Source organism: Passer domesticus, chromosome 3, assembly GCF_036417665.1.
Source record: "Passer domesticus isolate bPasDom1 chromosome 3, bPasDom1.hap1, whole genome shotgun sequence".
Classification (NCBI taxonomy): Eukaryota; Metazoa; Chordata; class Aves; order Passeriformes; family Passeridae; genus Passer; species Passer domesticus.
Window position 1 is genome coordinate 47559119 of NC_087476.1, and position 18941 is coordinate 47578059.

The 18941-nt window shown below is 37.3% G+C and overlaps 1 long non-coding RNA gene across 2 annotated transcripts in view; it reads left to right on the top strand.

The window, feature by feature from the left end:
- The window catches only part of LOC135298064 (uncharacterized), a 39830-nt gene extending 33779 nt beyond the window's left edge, over positions 1 to 6051 (top strand). For both annotated transcript variants that reach the window (XR_010360034.1, XR_010360033.1), the window contains exons 3-4: positions 2019 to 2144; positions 3725 to 6051. This is a non-coding gene — a long non-coding RNA (uncharacterized LOC135298064). The remainder of the gene's footprint in view (positions 1 to 2018; positions 2145 to 3724) is intronic.
- Positions 6052 to 18941: the final 12890 nt, after the last annotated feature.

Below are 18941 nucleotides of genomic sequence, written 5' to 3' on the forward strand. Positions count from 1 at the left end.
GGAGGCTGGCAAATCAGCTGTGTGTGAATTCCAGCCTGTCAGATGCTTCCAAAGGGTTCACTTGGAGTGTTTGCAGATCACTCTTCATTACCTGAAAACCGTTCCAGAAGCCACATGGCACATATCCCAACCACTACTTTGGCCAACCAGATCACCTAATACACCTCAGTGAGCGATTGAAAACAATTCTTGCTTTTTTGGAAATTGTCCATAGGGAAACAAAGCAAAACAAAAAAATCCACAACACCCTAACTGTGCCCCACTGTGTTTGCAGAAGAACAATTATATAGACAGCAAAATCTGTCCTCTCCCTCTCTCACATTTATTGCCCAAAATTGCAGACATGCTTGCAGGGCAGACCATTGATAATTCTACTCTACTGAGAAAACCAATGGTTTTTTTCCTTTTTTTTCTTTTGTTGTTGTTTGTTTGTTGGGGTTTTTTTTTTGTTTTGTTTTGTTTTGTGGGGGTGGGGGGTTTTGGTGGTTTTTTTTTGTTTGGTTGGTTTTTGGTTTTTTAGGGGGGTGGGCAGGTAGGTAGTATTTTCATTGCTTCCCTTGGTTTTTTGGGGTTTGTTGTTTTGTTGATTTTTTTTAAGCTTTCAAGAGATTAGACACATTTTTTTTTTTATTTTGTGAGCACTTTAGTCTGATAACAGAGCTGAGCAAGTCCTTAAGGAGGACTGCCTTGATCCAGGATAACTGAAGAACAAGATACTTAGGCTAAATTGTACCAGAGGTAAACATAACTAATGTAAATTGAGAGGATGTGAACTTGGAGTTTTAATTCTAGCTGCACTGCTTTCGTAAAAGTTTCCGTCTTTGCATGCAAATAAAGACCCAAAACTGCCTATGCCAACTGCTGAAAAAAAACCAAACAAATGCATTGTGTGCATTTACAAGACTGAATCCAAGATATGTTCACAGGGAAGCTCTTTCCTGTTGCTTTTCTTGCAATCATAGGATTTGCTAAAGTGGCTGTAGCTCCAAACCCTTCAGACAAACCCCTTCTGTCAATTTGATGGGACTGTAAGACAACACACGCTGCAATGTTTAAATCATTACAGCTTTTCAGACTTATTTTACTGACTGAGCAGAGACACACCAGTGAAATTCTCTTCCTCCTTCACTTTTCTGCCCACTCCCCTCCCCCAGCTTATTGAATATGCAAGGAAAAGCTAATTGGCAGAAAGCCATTCTGGCAAGCTGCACAATGTGTTCAGCAGTTTATTTGATTTATACCGTTGGAAGTTGCCAAACTTTTTGTCATTTGGTTTAATATAATGTTGTGCCTTTAACATTTTTTTCTTCCATAAAGGATTTTTATTTTGCTCAGTAGGATTATAATTTGAAGGTATAATTAGCATCTTGTTAATTGTCAATAATTACACATGTCATTCACAGAGCTCTTGCAAAGGACATGAGATTCATTTAACAGAACTTCCTCAGGCTGGTGTTCAGAGGTCCCTAATGAGCAAAGAATAGAGCAGGAGTGGATCTAATAATATAAATTGAAAATATGAACACATATAAGCAATCTAAATTTAAATTCAAGACAAGACAGTGCCATGAATGAGCCTCTCTGCTATCAAAAGAGATGCACAACAGTGTGAATTGACAACCTCTGCACTCCAAAAATTACAGAGACAAAGAAAATAGTACTCTGATGTTAAAATTCAAATCTAATTTTTCCAGCAATATTTGCACAAATGTAATATAGCATATAAAATATTGCAGCCAATGCAATGATGAAAATTAATAATTACTTACATCTCTATGTTTTTTACCACTGCAGTGACATTTTGTGATGTGTAACCACAGCAGAATTTGATTGTTTCTGCTCATATCACAGTAATTGCAAGGTTCTCATTTAGAAAAGTGGTCTCCATTGAGAGAAATCAAGAGTATTTCTGTAGTAAATTTGGCAGCTTTGCATACTTACAACCTGTTTCATATCAAAACAACATCATGGTGCAGATTCCTATGAAAGAACAACTGGTTTTTCTCATTCCTTGGCAGGTAGAACTCTCAGTGGATCAGTGAGTTAGAGGAAATTTTATCCTCCAAGCTCATCAGTCTGGATCCTGTAGAGTGGGAATCAAAACCTCATTCTGGAGTGAAGGAATCTTGTCATTTACAATATCTGTAAGTTACCCCACCATAGAATCACAGTATCCTCTGTTAGAGATTCTTGTTTCTGCTGTGGCTAACCCTGGGGGGATCATCTCACAGCTTGTTCCCCTCCCTCCCCTCATGATGTGGGATTGATGCTGTCATTAGGTGTCTAACATGTCCTTGTTTTCCTTCTGCCACTGTCATCCTCTCAAGAGGGAGAGGACCACTGGGGTGGAGGAATAGGAGGCAAACACAAAGGCACAATTGGGAAGTGTCTGTGCAGCTTTTAGATAAAGCCTCTGTCTGCTTTCAGCTCACCCAGAGTCAATAAGAAAGCTTGCGGGATCCAGCCTCAGAGAGCTCCATATGATGAAAGACAGGATGAGTTCACTCGGTCAGCTGAAGACCAAAGCAGTGCAGGGCAGAATCTCTCGCCTCTCTGTGTCCCATGCTGAGCTGTACACCTCTCAAGCACAGGCTGCATCCTGAGACGCTGTGTCCAGGAGTTGCCATAACCTTCTCTTGAACTCTTTGGTTTTACCCCACCTCGCCAAGGGGACTCGTTCTCCTGTCTCCTCAGGAGAGCCCAGCTGACTCCAGCTGCGTTAGCTCCAGCTAGGTTTTTTTTGCTGGAAAATTTCTTGCTCCCTATATTTCCATTTGAATGCAGTTCATTTTCTCCACCCATATGGATGACTTCAGATGTTTTCTTACTAGGTCTCCTCTTTGTTGTTAAATTACTATGGTGGAGTTTTTCCCTTAGCCATCTGTCTTTTTGAGAAGTACTTTGGATATTGTCAGGTGCTCATGCTAGCACGGGTTTCTCCTTGTATTCCTCTGAGCCTTTTCAGCCAGTTCCTTTTCTGCTTGACACAGAGCTACAGCAGCTGGTTGCCAAAGCACTCCATCACCTTTGTTAATAATCAGATTTTATTGCCTCGGTAAAAAATGGACAAGAGTGAGGATTTAAAAGAGATTAGCCTTTAACTGAACTAGAGGGGACTACAAATATTTTTGGTTTATGTGAAAGATCTAAAAGGTTTTTTTTGTCTTGAGAGTATTAGTGTTTCCTTTTAATGAGTTAAGTGGACAGACATATTTAATTTCTTGTACCATTATTCTGACATTTTTTCTTAATCTCTGGGATTCTATTATACCGTATGATCTTCAAAAATTATGTTTGCTGCAACATAACAAGGTTTAACTAAGAGGTCTTTGTATTTTCAATAGAATTTTCATTTGTTTTACTCTTTTTAGGTAGTCGGCTCACAAAATATGCCCAACTGAAGAAAAAAGAGCAACATATCAGCATAAAGTATCTGGATTAATAATGTATTAATGATCTATTTGAGTAGAGTGTCACAAATACCACTGATCTTAGAACAAACATGTCTCCCGAACCTCATTTCTTCAAACTTCAACAATCTTCAATGTGGCAAAAGCCAGATAATGAAATAACTCCATCTTCTCCTTCAGAAATTAGTTCAAGAGACACAAACAATTGATTTATTTATTTGCATTACTCCTTTATTCATTCTCCTGTTGAATGGAAGTTGTTGGTTTGAACCATGCCAGAATAAATGGATAACTCACACCCTCCTGTTCCACAGGCAGTGCCCAAGGCAGAGAGCCTAGCTAAGGAGCCTCCAAATCCATGAAAATTCATTAGGCTTGCTCTGCTGATGAAGACAGGGCACGGCTAAGTGCCTGAAGATGCTGCTGTGGAAAGGAAGCTCAGTTTCTCCTGGCCAGAGCAGAGACAAGAACTGAAAACGCTGCTGTCTGACATCTACTGCAGTCTGGTACAGACAACCCTGCCTGCTCCGTGTTCAGGAGGATCCAGCAGCAGGCAGGTAGCTCAGGGTGTGAGCCAGAAGGCTTTGGTTCCCAGCTTGGCTATGGGAGGTGAGAGGCTGGCTGGAGTGTTCAGGAGCGGGGTGTGCTCAGTTGTGTAGGATGGTGTTGTGCTCTTACCTCACCACATGCGACAGCACAGAGCCTGCTCCTACTTTCTCGCCTTGGCTGCTGTCGGGGAACATGTGTGGAGTGCCTGGTCCTGCTCCTTTATTGCGTAATTAAAGTTTGGGGAAGGAAACAAAGGAAAATACTCCCACAATCCCTGTCCTAACAAATATGGACTGCCAGAGTGGCCTTGCTTTAGCTTAGTTTCCAGTACTTGTTCTAGTTAGTTCACATTTTTGTTGCTTAATTTCTCTTTTTCCGCACTGAGTGCTTAAACCACTGTACCAGGGAGAGCTGTGTGCTCAATTTGTGCAATACCCTGCTAACCCCTGTGCATCTACTCTGGAAAGCCCTCTTTGTGACTTTTTTTGATTAATGCAAATGAAGTTTAATGTTAAATATTTCAAGCACTGTTTCAGTGATCTGAATCCTGTCTTCCAGATGGGGTTCTAATTCCTTTTGCATTCAATTCCCCTAAAGAAGCACATATGATGCTGGAAGCAAACCTTGTCCTGTGCAGGTTGGAAAGCCTAGAAATGCTGCAGGTGCCCTTTCTGCGAAGAAATCCCTGTGTAGTGCTGCTGAAGGTCTTAAAAGAGAGAAGGATCCTGGCTGCAGTGCCCTGGAGGTGCATCTAGAATAGGACTCATGGTTGTGAACCCCAGCCTCACATCCATGCTTAAACTATTCACAACAGCATATCCATAGAGACAGCACAGTTGTCTTACAATTCATGTTGAAAGAAAGTTAAAGACTAAACACAGCAGTAGAGGTTTAGCTTCCACCATATGGTGGGATATTTCCTGTTGTATTAACAAGATCTGAGGCCATGAGAGAACAATTTAAAAGACACAGTATTAGGCTTGTTTCAGGCTCTTACCACTTCTTCAAATCCTACCTTTGGGTATCTCATCTCAAGGATACAATTACTTTCAGAGCTCTATCTGTCATTATCACTATTATGAGACATGATGTGCTTCATATTCTCACTAAAATTAAAGAGAAGATGGAAGGCAGATAGTATAATGCAGTTCAATATCACTAAGAGATGAAATGGTATATATATGGCTACACGGGGAGAGTTTTAGCTAAATTTGTTTTTTTGTTCATAGTACCCTGTAGGCCCATCAATGAAATTGCATCTTTTACTGGCCCAGCCTAATGCCAAGTAATTCTGTTCTCTTTTCTGTTATCTTTATCTCATTTTCTAATGATTCCTCAAGTGCTCTGCTCAAATTAAAGTCTAACATTTATTCTTTTGTGAAATGTTTTCACAAAACACATTTGTAATATAAATCAATGCAAAGAAACGACTGAATAATACAGGCACAATATATACATCTAGAGATCTATTTTTAATATCTTCAAACTAAAAAAAAAGAAGAGGAATGCAAATAAGGTAATGAGTAGTCTTGCCTTTTATGTATTCATGTCTCACATATCTGAAAAAAAAGTAGCTGACAGAGCTGAGGTTTCGGGTTTGCTTGTTTCACATCCTAAATTCAATAAAGCACATTGTGTTAAGAATAGGACTATCAACAGATGATATTTAACTAAATCAGTGATGATTTCTGATTTTCCCATTCTCCTTGAAGGATTGATAGACTTAACACAGGGGTTTTTTAGATGTTAAAAGTGTTATTTTGAGATGTTAAAACAGAGTGCTATAAAATATGCAGCAGAATATACAACAGACGAGCAAGCTGATAAACTTGTGTAAGAAACTACAGGTGAAAAAAAAAGAGAGGCAAAAAGGGTTCTTAATGAAAGAGAAAATATAGCAAGGAAACCACCACAGAAATTTAATGAAAAGAGAAATTAACAAAGGTATCAATGGACATTTTATGTAGTAATCTATCTAGGAAAATAGAAATACCTTTTAGTTGGCTAGTTTGTAGCTGGAGATTTTGGAAACAGAATGTAGATAGTCAGGTTGTTTATTTGGAGATCTAATAAATTTTGTGTGTTCATATCACTTATCCTCCTCAGATTTTTTTTTATTTTCAGCGGTTGTGGCAAATTCATTGAACTTTGTTGCACCTCCCATTATAATTAACATTTTTCTTAAACCTGGTCTTCCTTGACCACCTGAAAAATCTCTTTAAAAAAAAAAAGAAAAATGTTTCTATCTTAAATCCTTCAAAAGCAAATTTATTAAAGTTTCCTAATTGAATCTTATTACTTTTATTGCAATCTTGGGGCTTTTTCAAAATTACTTTAGAACATGTGGCTCTGAGCATGCTGTCTGTGCAAAACGTAGAATATGAATCACCAGTGGGGAATACAGAAAAGGTTCTGTGGATTTAGATTCTCTGCAGAGAATCCTAGCTGTATTATAACAGCTTTCTGTCTGGAGGACCTTGTGCTCCAAGCACACCAGTCTCACTGAGAGCCTTGTGCTGTAGAGCCTACAGGGCACATGCAATATCTGGAATGTCCTCATCTTCTCAATTTTCATCCAAATGAAACAAGGAAGATTTCATAGCAATAAAATATTATTGGAATTTTTTTTACTCTGCTTTTTTGTATAAAATAAATAATGTTCTTAGATAAAGAAAATAATTTTTTATGACTTAAAGCTGCCTTAGTCTCTAGAAGTCTTTTTTCACAATGTCACTTGTAACTTTCTCTCTTTTCCAGCACTGTTGAATCATCTTTTCTCTGTGATGCTTTATGACTGTGTATCAAGTGTACTGTAGCAGTATTTGTGTACACATTCCCACGTCTCTAAAGGAAAAATGAAAATAACTGTGGTTAAAGCTGTCATATCAGCTACAGAAAATATGTACTTAGAAAGTGAAAGGGATTTATTTCATAAAGCAGATATATGAAAGTCATTGCCTTGTACATATCAGCTGTGACTTCAGTGCAGGGTAATACGTTAATAAGTCTTCCTTGGTGGAGACAAGCTGCCAGGAAGAGCTCAAGTCACCAGACAGTAACAAGTTTGCCTCAGGCTGTTAGAGCAACAAAATTTTCCAGGCTAGTGAGAATGTGTTTACGACTGGACAGGGTTAAGACTAACACTGTTAAAAATACTCTTCTCATCAATTAAAGCAGATCTCAGAAAGCCCCTGTGCAAGGTGGGTTCCCATTTCTGCTGCATCATCCTCTGTGAGAAGCAAACCCTCCCCAAGGACAATGCTGACCCCCAAATCCCATTATTTCAATCCAGCTGTAAATAATGATGCTGAAAAATTTATTTCTGAAAACAGCCTTGTCTAAACTGGAAATTTTTCCTTTTTTATTTTTATATCTTAAAATTACTAAAGGATAAATTTAGTAGAAAGTGTTTCTTTTGGAAATCCCCAAAAGGAAAGCATAGTCCAAATCATTAAAGAATAGATGGTCAAACATAAGCAGAATATAATTTCCTCTTTACTAGTATCAGGTGGACATAAAATAAAATCGTTTTAATTTGGATGCATTCCACCCATAACACACAGTAATTTGACTTTAGTGTCAGTAAAGACTGACAGAAGAATGAATCTCTTAAATATTATTGAAAGTCAGAGATATAGAGATAGGAATATTAGGAAAGCTACTGATTTTGCATTTTTTGCAGCATCATGTGTGCAAGAACATTTTGTATCTTTCAATACCCTCTCAACCCTAGCAACACTACTGTCCCAGTAGCTAGGAACCACCAATTTAAAGTTAAATTTTGGCAGGTCTCAGCTGGCCACAAAGTTTGCAAGACACCCGTAGTGAATTTTCATATCCTCCATTTATTTTGAGAAACTCAAGGGACAAGTTTAAACAAAAGGCATAGCCAAAGGTGGAACACATTCTTCACTGCAGATAAGACATCATGTATTGAAGGACATAATCCTCATTGTGCCTATTTTCCATAGGAAAAGCCAACACAAATCTCTCAAAAGTAGTGTTGAACTCTATTAAATTCTCCTGATGGCAAAGGATCAACACATCAGAAGCCAGCAAAATCTATGTTCACCATTCCAGCTTCTTAGAAGACCTTTTATGCCAGAGTGATTCCAGATTTCATTATATGAGGCTAATGACTTTTACTCTTGGAATTGTTGCACTTGGTAAAAGAAAATGTAAGGTCATATACCAGCCAAACAGGGAATAGAAGAATGAATATAAAAATAAAATAACATTTTCTCTTCCCCTCTTTTCCTTCCATCACCACTGTACTGGAATATATGCTGAGCAAATAGTTTGAATTCAAAGACAAAAAATTACCTGAAGTCACTTAAGGTCATACTTTGATCCTGTCTCCATGAATGATCCTTTTCCTGGAACTATATGTATGACCTATAATTTTTTTAACTAATAGCATTTTTTTTGTTTGTTTATTCTGCATATAATAAATAGTTCTTATCACTTGCTTCTGTACATGTATAGATATCTTTATATATATGTGGCTTTCTGAAATGAATGTAGATTACTGAGCATTTATGTGCCTCTCTGAATATATACATAGTAAAAGGAATGAACAGGCAGATGCTGATAAGCCAAAGCAAGACCTGAATTCCTGAAAAACTGGAATGAGCATGTGTAGCAAAAGACATGCATCATTGCACAGAAGTGACTCAGATAGGTGTTCAGAGGAAAGTGGCTCTTTTGCATGACAATCAGTTGGACACTTTTATCTAGCTAGCTCACTCTCGAAGGTGAATACACCAAATAGAATTAACATGAGTTTTCATATGGTTAATGTGCTCAAACATCTGACAGACAATGATTCTAAGAGTCAACAGTGGTTTTAGTGGTGACACAGGATTAGAATGGACATCTAAAGTCCAGCCTCCTCTTAAAACAGACACAATATTATTCAAGTAGTCTTGTTCATAAACCTATCAAACTCCATCATTTCTATCACTAATGATCTCTTGGAAGGCTGTTTCAAAGGTTGTTTAGTACTTTGATGGCTAGAATTATCTTCATTTCACAATTAAATTCATTAACAGGAAGCTTGTACTGATTTATTTGTGACTCAGTGCACAAAAATCTTATCATTCAGATATTTCATCACCCTTCTGTTGCATCTATTGAGCTGTGTAGCATCCACTTAGCCTGCATTTTCTTAGGAGAATAAAGATGACTTTTTGAGGACTTATTTAAGAAATATGTAAGTAGGTCCCTAATGTAGTAATCTATCTGCAGAGCAACTAGGTAGCATTATATTTCTTTATTATGATTTTTAGGTTGATAGCTCTGAAAAAAATAAGAGACAGTGAATATTTCAGCATGCTTTGTAAATACCAATGACACTGAAAACTCTGTGTTATCCATAGAAATTCTTCTCCAGTAGCAGAAAAAGGGCTGGTGTTGCTAATATTTATCAGTGCTAATCTGAGTGGGCAGATCTGTATAAGAAATTGATTTGAATGGATGTAGATGTCCTTGGTATGAGATACATAGATATGGGCTGGTTATTTAAATTCCCATCACAGGCCCCCATGAGAAATAAGACCTTTAGGGTATAAGCCATCTAGCTGTTTCATAAGCTGTTTCATTTCTACTCAGGAGGAAATGGTTTGCTCCCTTGAAGGACTTATGCTTCCTTACTGACAATAAAGGTAACCTTAGAGAGAAGTCATCCATTGTTAGCTGCTTCTGTAACAGGGACATCTTCTGTCTCTGTTACAGAAGGATGACTTTAAACAGGAGAATTCTATCATTTCAACCTGATGTTATCCCATAGACTCTTTATGTTCCCTAAATAATAAATATTATAATAAATATAATAAATATATATAATATAATGATATAATAGATGTCATATAATATAATTACTATAATTACTATAATTACTATAATTAATATAATATAATATAATATAATATAATATAATATAATATAATTATATAAATAGCTATAAATATAATAAATGGATAGGCACTTCCAAAGAGTAATAATCATACAGAAGATCTGCCTCAGCCTCTCTGAGTGCCAGCTGTTGACCCTCAGTTGAAGAAAGAGCCTATATATTATGTTTATGCATCTCAGCCACCTTTGTTTACTGCCTAAAATTTCAAGGGATAAGTACAGGCCAGAAAATATAATCATATATCAGTTCATTTTACAAAGACAACCAAAGAGCAGAGCTCTGTTTTTCATGATTCTCTAGGTTTAGAAATGTCAATCAGCCCATTGGTGTACTGAAATACTACCATAAAATTATTTACTATATGGTGTTGCCTTCACATGCTGTAAGTCAAAAAATATAACAACGTAAATAATAGTGTTCAAGGGATCCAGCAACTCTTGGAACATATCAAAATACATTAATATAAACCACTTGCCAAATACTCACAGAGATGAGGTCTGCATTGCCAACAACCCCTGAAAAGGAGGTGGGGCAGTGGGAGGGTAAGTTCGTAACACAGATTATTTGTTATGAATAATTCAGCAATTTCTTTTTACAGCACATTTCCACCAGCTGGCTTTTGTGTAACTTCAAAGTATTTCAGTACAAATTGATTAAGGCTATACACTACATTGATCTGGGTGTTAGAAAAATTTACTGTTCTCAAAAAAGCAGTGACATTTGAGCAATGCAGTTTTGTACTACTTTTCTTGACTTTTCTTGAAGTTCAAGAGAATATGTCCTTAAAAATTAGTAGAATTTTATTGAACTCAGATGCAGAAATATTTTCATTTTGGCTTTCCTTTACAAGAAAAGTACATGTTGTATCACAAGATTGCTGATATTTCCCTCATAATAGTATCACCTCGGATCACTGAAATCTATCGGTTTTGTTTCTAACTGCAGATGTGGACATTTTACAGCTAATGAAAAAAAGTTATGTGTGAGGTAAGTTCAACAAAAGCAGTCTCTTTTCTCCCTCTCTTATTGAAAGCCCTTGCAAAGAAAAGGAAATCCTTTATTTTTTTTTTCCTTGGCAGTAAAATGTTGTAAGCAAGGACTATATTGGTGCTAAATATTAGCAGCTGAGTTCAAGAGTAATGTATAAACAGAGTTCAAAGACAGAAATAAATTTACATACACATTGCTTGCATAGTTTCTTTTACCACTGCAGTATTCTATACATTAATTTGAGTGCTGGAAAGCTCGTGTCTCTGTGGCTTGTATTTTAAAAACAAACTAAAATAGATGAAATAATTTCTGAGGCCACAAATGGGACTTTGTGGAGACAGCACATATTAAGACTGAGGGCCTGGTAATTGTTTCTTATTTCTTCCCATATTTATCCTGTGCTTGGAGGTCTGCAATTTTTTTTTCTCTTTTGTGAAAGCAGCTGGGACATTTTGTGATGCATGTCAGTGGGTACCTCACTGTACTCCAAAAGAGAAATATTATCTTACCACTGTGGGAAAACTATGTCTCATCCTCATTCATATGAATAAATATCTAGCCAGCTTTACCATAATGTTGACAAAGAATGGTATTCATTCATTTGGATAAATGTATCTTATTTCCATGAATAAAAATAAAGGATTCAAGAGATAATTATGATGGACTGAGAAATATCAAACTTTTAATTTAGTTTAGAGCAGTACTTGAAATCTTAGATATAGGGGAAATGTCCAGTTTCAGACATTTCCAAATTCAAACAGTAGAGATGTGTGTGAGACCTTTCCACTGTCTTTTACTTCTTCCTAGAAAAAGACTTCTACATGTTGGACTTTCAGCTACTGATTTCCTTTGAAGCTCTCGTGAATTGTGCCACCATCACATGAGTGTCCCTCCAAATTCTGAAATTATAGCAACTGCAAGAGGTCACATTGGTAGCTCCAAAATACGAGAAGATAGGTAAATATTATACACAAAATCAATGTAAAGCTTTGAACCTCAAAGGAGTTCCTTTTAAGCCTGAAAATGGCTGATACATTGCATTCATTTGATCCCTGTGCCTTTCCTGAAAAAATACAAACAAATCAAACATTTACAATAGAATCAGTCTGTGCAAATTCTGTCTGGCCTGACTTCTGTTCACAAGGATCTAGAAAATACCTCCTCAAGCTGGAGCAATTCTTCATCTAATATGTTTGAAACTGTAATTTCCTTAGGAAGCCTTTCAATATAAGGGGCCAATACCTCACTGTCTTTTGGTACAGGGAAGCCTCTTTGGAGCCTTGCACAGGGTATGCAGATTTTTCTGGTGCCATCCCATCTACCTGGGATGCTAGCTATATAGTCCTGGGAAGGAGGGAATGCTCCTTTCAAATACAAGTGGCAGGGAGGAAGATCCACGTAAGGACTGCTGTGTCTCTGCCTCTCTGCAAAGCCTTGATGCTCAGATTGTGCACAGGTATTGAAGCCTAAGGTCTCTTTATAAAGGTGTTTTATTAAAAAAGCAAGAATACTACAAACTGCCAGTTTGTAGGGAACTGTTCTTGCCTTTTAGAGGAAGGACAGCAAGTAATGGTATTAAGTCTGGTGCAGACACCAGGTCCCTGACATTTAGTAGAACTTCTCCTCTGTCTGTATGTGATTTCCATGAGCTTCTTTAGTAGGCAGTGGCACAGATTGCTTTAGAAAAGAGTTGAGGAAATTGAGAAATTCCCCACGCCCATGCTCTAGAAGACATTGGAATGGGTGAACAAACTTGGGGGAAAGCTTTGATTTCAATAGAGGGAAGATGCAACTTATTTCAGATTCCTGTTCCAGATTTAAATACCAGTAAAAAACTCCAGCATACGCTTGCACACCAAAGATTACTCCTTTGTAGTGCTGCCAAAAAAGTCCTTAAATTATGTTAAATATAAGAGGAGTTGGTTCTCTTCTGCATTTCTTCTCTTGTGAGGTTAGATCAGCTAAAAATAAAGATTCATCCATATATCATTCAATGTCTCTACAAAAATAACTAATTTGTTCAAAGTTTCTTCCTCTTGATAAGATGTGTCATGCCATAAAAAATTTTCAAGTTTTCAAGGTATTTATACTCCTTTGGGAGATTAAAAAATACAGAGGCAGGGAATGGTGGGTGTACACACACACAAACACAGTCTCTGCAGAGGCATTACCCACTTATTAGCATGGCATATTTTAATGACATGCCCTCTTTTCATCTATTGTCCCAGACATTTTCCTCAGAATGAGTCCCAGGATTTCACATCTCTGAGAAGGGGCATCTACCAGATTCTGTTGTTTTCCTCCAGATCCAGATTCTTCTCTGTTTATTACCATTGCTATAAATGCCTAGTGTCTCTTAATTCAAGATAAACCTTCACACTTCTAAAAGAGTTTCCACATTGTGTTTTAAATTCCCAGTCGCAAGAAGAGACAGAGACAGAAGATGCAACCTGTTGCAAAAGAGGTTGGATAGCTTTCCCACAGTACTTTCTTCTCCTAAATCTAAAAGCTTCAAGACACCTGACTTAAAGCTAGTTGAGGTCGTGTCAAGAAACATTCAGGAGTGCAGTAGCAATTCTGAACATTTGTGTTCACAGGCAGGAGGGAAAATGTACTAGGCCAGTGACCTTCCACAAACTCTGAAACATTGCAAAGATAAAAGAGGGAGCTGTGTGGATATAAAGATGGAGGAAAAGAGATGCAAAGGTCTACAACATGTGTTGATGGCTGCTCTAGGAATCACCTTTGCTCGGATCCACGGCTTTTTGGCCAGATTTTCCCATTTGAGTCAAACTGTATAACACAATCTTTCCTTTGCCATCTTCATTGTGTCCTGTGTCATTATGACACCCTCACTTCAAGAAGGGCATGAAAATGTTCTGGGGAAAGTCTAAAGAAGGACAATGAAGCTGGTGAGGGGTCTGGAGCACATGCTGAAGGGTGATAAGGAACAGCTGAAGGGTGTTTAGCCTGGAGAAGAGGAGGCTCAAGAGTGATCTCATTGCTCTCTGCGGCCACCTGCAAGGAGGCTGTAGCCAGGTGGGAGTCAGCCTCTTCTCCCAGACAAGTGACAGGGCAAGAGGAAGCAGTCTTAAGCTGCACCAGGGGAGATTTATGTTGGACATTAGGAAGAATTTCTTCACAGAAAGGCTGATTAGATATTGAAATTAAATGCTCACTGAGATGGTGGAGTCACCATGCCTGAAGGTGTTTAAGGGAAGCCTGGATGTGACAGTACCATAGTCTGGTTGACATAGTGGTGCTTGGTCATAGGCTGGACTCAATGATCTCAGAAGTCTTTTCCAACATAAATAGTTCTGTGATTCTGTGACAAATGGAAAACAATTTTTAAAAAGCCAAACTATCCTCATCTCATATTTAATACAGAGAATTCAACACCATTTTTAGATATCGTCTGCTAATAGCTATCCTATGACGATTCACTACATTTAATAATTCTGAATTCATCTAAATTAAAGGATTTCAAGGCTCTGAGAAAGAGAGAAACTACAAATATATTGCTGAGTAGAACAGCTGTCATGCAGGGGAAGTAAGGAATATTCTGATTTTGTTTTGAGGAACTTCATTCTATAAATAACACTGCTACAAGGGTATAAATCAGAAGTACCATCATTCTGATGAGACCCCAGGGGACTTAAGCTCTGCTCACAAGAAATTAATCTCAATTAACTCAGATAACTTCTGGATAGGCTACATGCTCATCGTTCACAGAGGTAACCTGACTGCTGCAGGTTGCTGTTCTCTCAGAAACAAGGCTAATTAATGAATGAACTTCTGCTAAAATATTAGTTGAAATTCAGTTTGCATACCAGAGAGTCTATTGTTGTACACTTATTTTCACCACAAGCTTCAGTAACAGCATTTTTTCACCAAATATTTATTTCTTTTTCAATATAATGTTTCACTTTTTAATCAAATGGAATGCTGGAATAATGGAAAGACAGTATATTTTAATTCTTGAGAATTATAAAATTTTATTTGCAATAAATTGTTATTTTAGAATTTATTTTTTTTTCTTTCTAAATCTAGGGAATGCTTTTGGTGATCTAGCAGATGGGGGTTTTTTGAGCTATTTCAGATAACACAATAAAAAAATTCTGTGCCTTTTTTTCATTCCCTGAACTCTTTCACAATGGACTGTGGCTCATGGAAAAGAATGCAACAGTCTTCCCACAGACAGGACTAGACACAAGCACCAGACAACAAATTTTCTCAGCATGAGAAAGAGGATGGTGTAGATTCAGTTTACAGACAGGTTCTGTTCCACAGTGGAATCTGAAATGGTGGATCAGAATACCCTGCCCTCCCTTTACTCTCATCAGAAATAAGAAATTGAAAATAAAGAAAAAAAGTTAAGTAGGAGAAGACAGGGAAATGGTATATAAGAAATACGTTTCAGAAAGAAATTGTTAAAGGACAGAAGTCATGCTCTTAAATATGAGAACATAGTAGAGTGATCAGTCTTGTGTTTAGAACTATGAACACAGAAATTTACAAGCATAAAGGCTTTTTTGTTTTAAAAAAAAAGACCCAATATTAGATATCTGGTAGACAGGCTGGGGGTTGGGAATTTACCATCAACTGGAACAACTGTTCAAAGCAAAGAAATGAAAAAGGGAACAGCAGAGGAATGTCTCTCCAAGTTGCCTACTGAAGCAGTTTCGGGTTTAATTTTCATGCTTGTTTTGCAATCCCTTGATAGTCAAAACTGGCTGACACAACATATGAGATATGCCAGTGCCAGTCTTCGGTATTTTGGGTTCCTGGAAACAGCACAAAGATCTGTGTTGACAAAAACTTTACAGATGTGCCAGATTTTTTATTCAGAGTGAGAAGCAGAGGCCCTTCAAATAGGAATGCAGATGCTGTCTGGGCTGGGCCCTGGGTCGCCCAGGCAGGGGGCATCTCTGCGTGGGCATCCAGCACGTCCTGCCTGGCTGCAGCTGAGAAAGGGGGGTCACCAGAACAAGCTGACTTGTGAGTGCAGTACTGCTTTCACAAGCATTCAATAGAACAAATAAGGCTCCCAGTTTCCTAAATATCACTTGAAACCAGGTTTTTTATGATTTAAATAACAAATGGGATGTTCTTTCACTTTTCACTTCCTCCTGTTGTATGCAGGTTTGAGATGCCTGCAATCCATATTCTCAATGAGAAGCCTCAAGGGGAGTTCAATTTGATTAAATTCTCACTGGGATTCATATCCCGAAGCTTGTTCCTGGAAGTATGGAAGGGATTTGTTTTTGGTAATTTGTTTTATTGTAAGCTACTTGACAGCGACCAATGACAACATTGCAGGAACAAAGCTCAGGTAGGGAAGTGGTAGAATTTAAAGGCTGGGATCCAGGAAAAGGGGCAGGAATCTATGGAACAGCTGGATCTATTAGAGGAGAGGAGAGGAGAGGAGAGGAGAGGAGAGGAGAGGAGAGGAGAGGAGAGGAGAGGAGAGGAGAGGAGAGGAGAGATTTTTAGCTTCACTCCATAAAATCAGTGTACACAAAGATAATATTTTAATTTCTACATGTTTCAACTTGTAGAAATCAGATCAGGTTTTAGAGCTATATAAAAAATGTCCAGCTGAAATTGAGAAATTTTTCTCTTACTGATTGTAAACTTCTGGTCAATTTAAGATATATATTTTTTGGTCCTGACATGCACAACCCAGGTGACTTTTGTAAGGTCCTCCATGCCATATTAGCTCTGTAAAGGGAGAAGGAGTATCAGGATGTAGTAGAACTGAAGACCTTAGGCCCTTAAGTCTAAACAATAAATGCAACTCCATGGAGACAAAATGTATTGTTTATGTATCAGAAATTTGTGTCAAAATTTGTGCAAAAGAGATGTAATCTGAAATATGAAAAAATATAATCTTGAGATAATTTACATTGATTTTGTTGAACTATATTTAACAATATGTCTTGCAAACACACTAATTTAACCAAGAAACTGGTCTCTATTATCCAAAAACTAAGATTAATTTTTGTTTTTATTCTTAGTAAATTTGAAGGTTGTCTTACCCAAAAGGAAATGAACTTAATTTGATATAGAAGAAACACAAATAAAAGAAAGATGTCTTATATTTCACTGGGTTAGTAAACAATTTTCTAAACTTTTGTGAGGAAATCCACCTACTTTGCTGAGGAATCTTGACACACAGATATCACATCTTGCTATATATGACTGCAGTATTTAAATAAAGATTATTCTACTGTCTACTATAAATGTGTTTTGTTCCTAGAACATTTTACCTAACAATTCAGATGCTTGTATAGATTTCTTTTGAGCAAGGTTATCACTAAAAAAGTCAATATTTCATAAAATATTTTTAAAAGGGCTTCTTTTTATAGTGTTTATATAAAGATCAATATTTTGTGCAACAGTGAAGTCTTCAAATATTACCGTTTCTCTGGATGCCAACAGTAAAATGACATCTTAAATATTTAATTTTTATTATACCTTATGCATTGACAATAGTGACATTATCAGATGTCCCATGAGCAAAAGGGCCACACAAGCTAAAGGAAAATAACTTACAGATCAGACCAAAGTTAGTTGCTACTATTAATATTACAAGATACTTGTCACCTTTCTCTGTTTCTGGCATACTTCTGGGACATTGCACACAGACACAGCAGTTAAAGACATTTTTAAGGCAAAAGACAAATCCTCAAGTCCTTCTCAAACAAGTGCAGTAAAGAAAGCATTAGGTGACATCTAACCAGCAGTCCACAGTCCCAAAGGTAGGCTGTGTGTTAAAGCAAATGTCAGCACACTCGGGATAAGGCACACTTCAAGACCAAAACATTTCTTTCATTCAGATTGAGTGTTTTGAGCAAATTTAGCAATCTTCTGAAGTGTATCTCCAAATCCAAGCGCCAAGGTGCTCACTTTGAAGCTAATGTTCTTACAGATTAAAGTACTTAAAAAGCTTGTAGAATCAGCTCTCTTATTGCACAGGTGAAGAGATTGCTTTAGATACTAATATGCATCTGCAGTGCTGAAAGACATCAAGAAGAAAAGACTCTGAGTCCTAGAACACTCCTACACAGGTCTGACACGGGTAGAAATCTGCACTATTAAGCACTTCTGACTGAGGAGCAAATAAACCAGAATCAAACACAGTTGGCTTCAGGGGAAACAGTGGAGATTGAGTACCTCAGCTGGTGTCAAACAAATATTATTTTATTGTTTACATAGTTCATTTTATTTATTATCTTTTTTTTTTTTCTTTTCTGCATGGAATTGAGTAAACAGCAGGTAGAGCCAGAGAATTTCACCTTGCATTACAGAAGCATACTGCACGGGTCATGTCCCATGTTGACCACACTTTGGTGTTCTAGGGATGCTGCCTCATGCTTTAGTGGAGGGGAAGAGAAAGTCTTTCTTCCTTTTGATTACAACATAAATGTCTTCTTTTTTTCTGTGTATGCTGTCTGTACACTGCTCAAACGTCCCCATTCAATCTCCATTTACAGTACTGCTTTCACCATCTGGACTTGAATTTGGCAGCGCATACTTTCAGAATACATTGCACCTTGAACGTGTGAATTCCTTCCATACCTTTTCAAAGACTCCTCTTTCCAAAAAAATGCCCTTTAAAAAAGACTTTGAATCAGTCATAAAAATTGCTCTTCTCTGCTGTTTCCCCTCAGGTTACCTGCCCCAAGGAGTTATATTTAAAATTATTTAAGTGTCATGGTCATAACAGTAAGTATTTACTTCCTCATTGCGAGATCCTACACCTTTTTCAAGTGCACAAAAAATGGTGCTGCCCATCATCACATTATTCTTGAAGTGGAAAATATGTTAAGCTGGACTTGTTTCTTTAGGTTACACAAAAGTGTTACCTTGAGTTCCAGTTCAAAATAAAACCTGGATCTCAGAAGAGACACTTGAAGATTCATCAGGGAACATAGGTCCTTTTCTCAATTTTTCATGCACTAAGAAAGCTTTTAAGACTTGTGATTTCTTTAGAAAGATTTAAATTTAAAACAGATATTGAAAAGTACATCAGGTGGCATAGAAACAGATGTGGCAGAAGAAACAGGTCTCTCCAA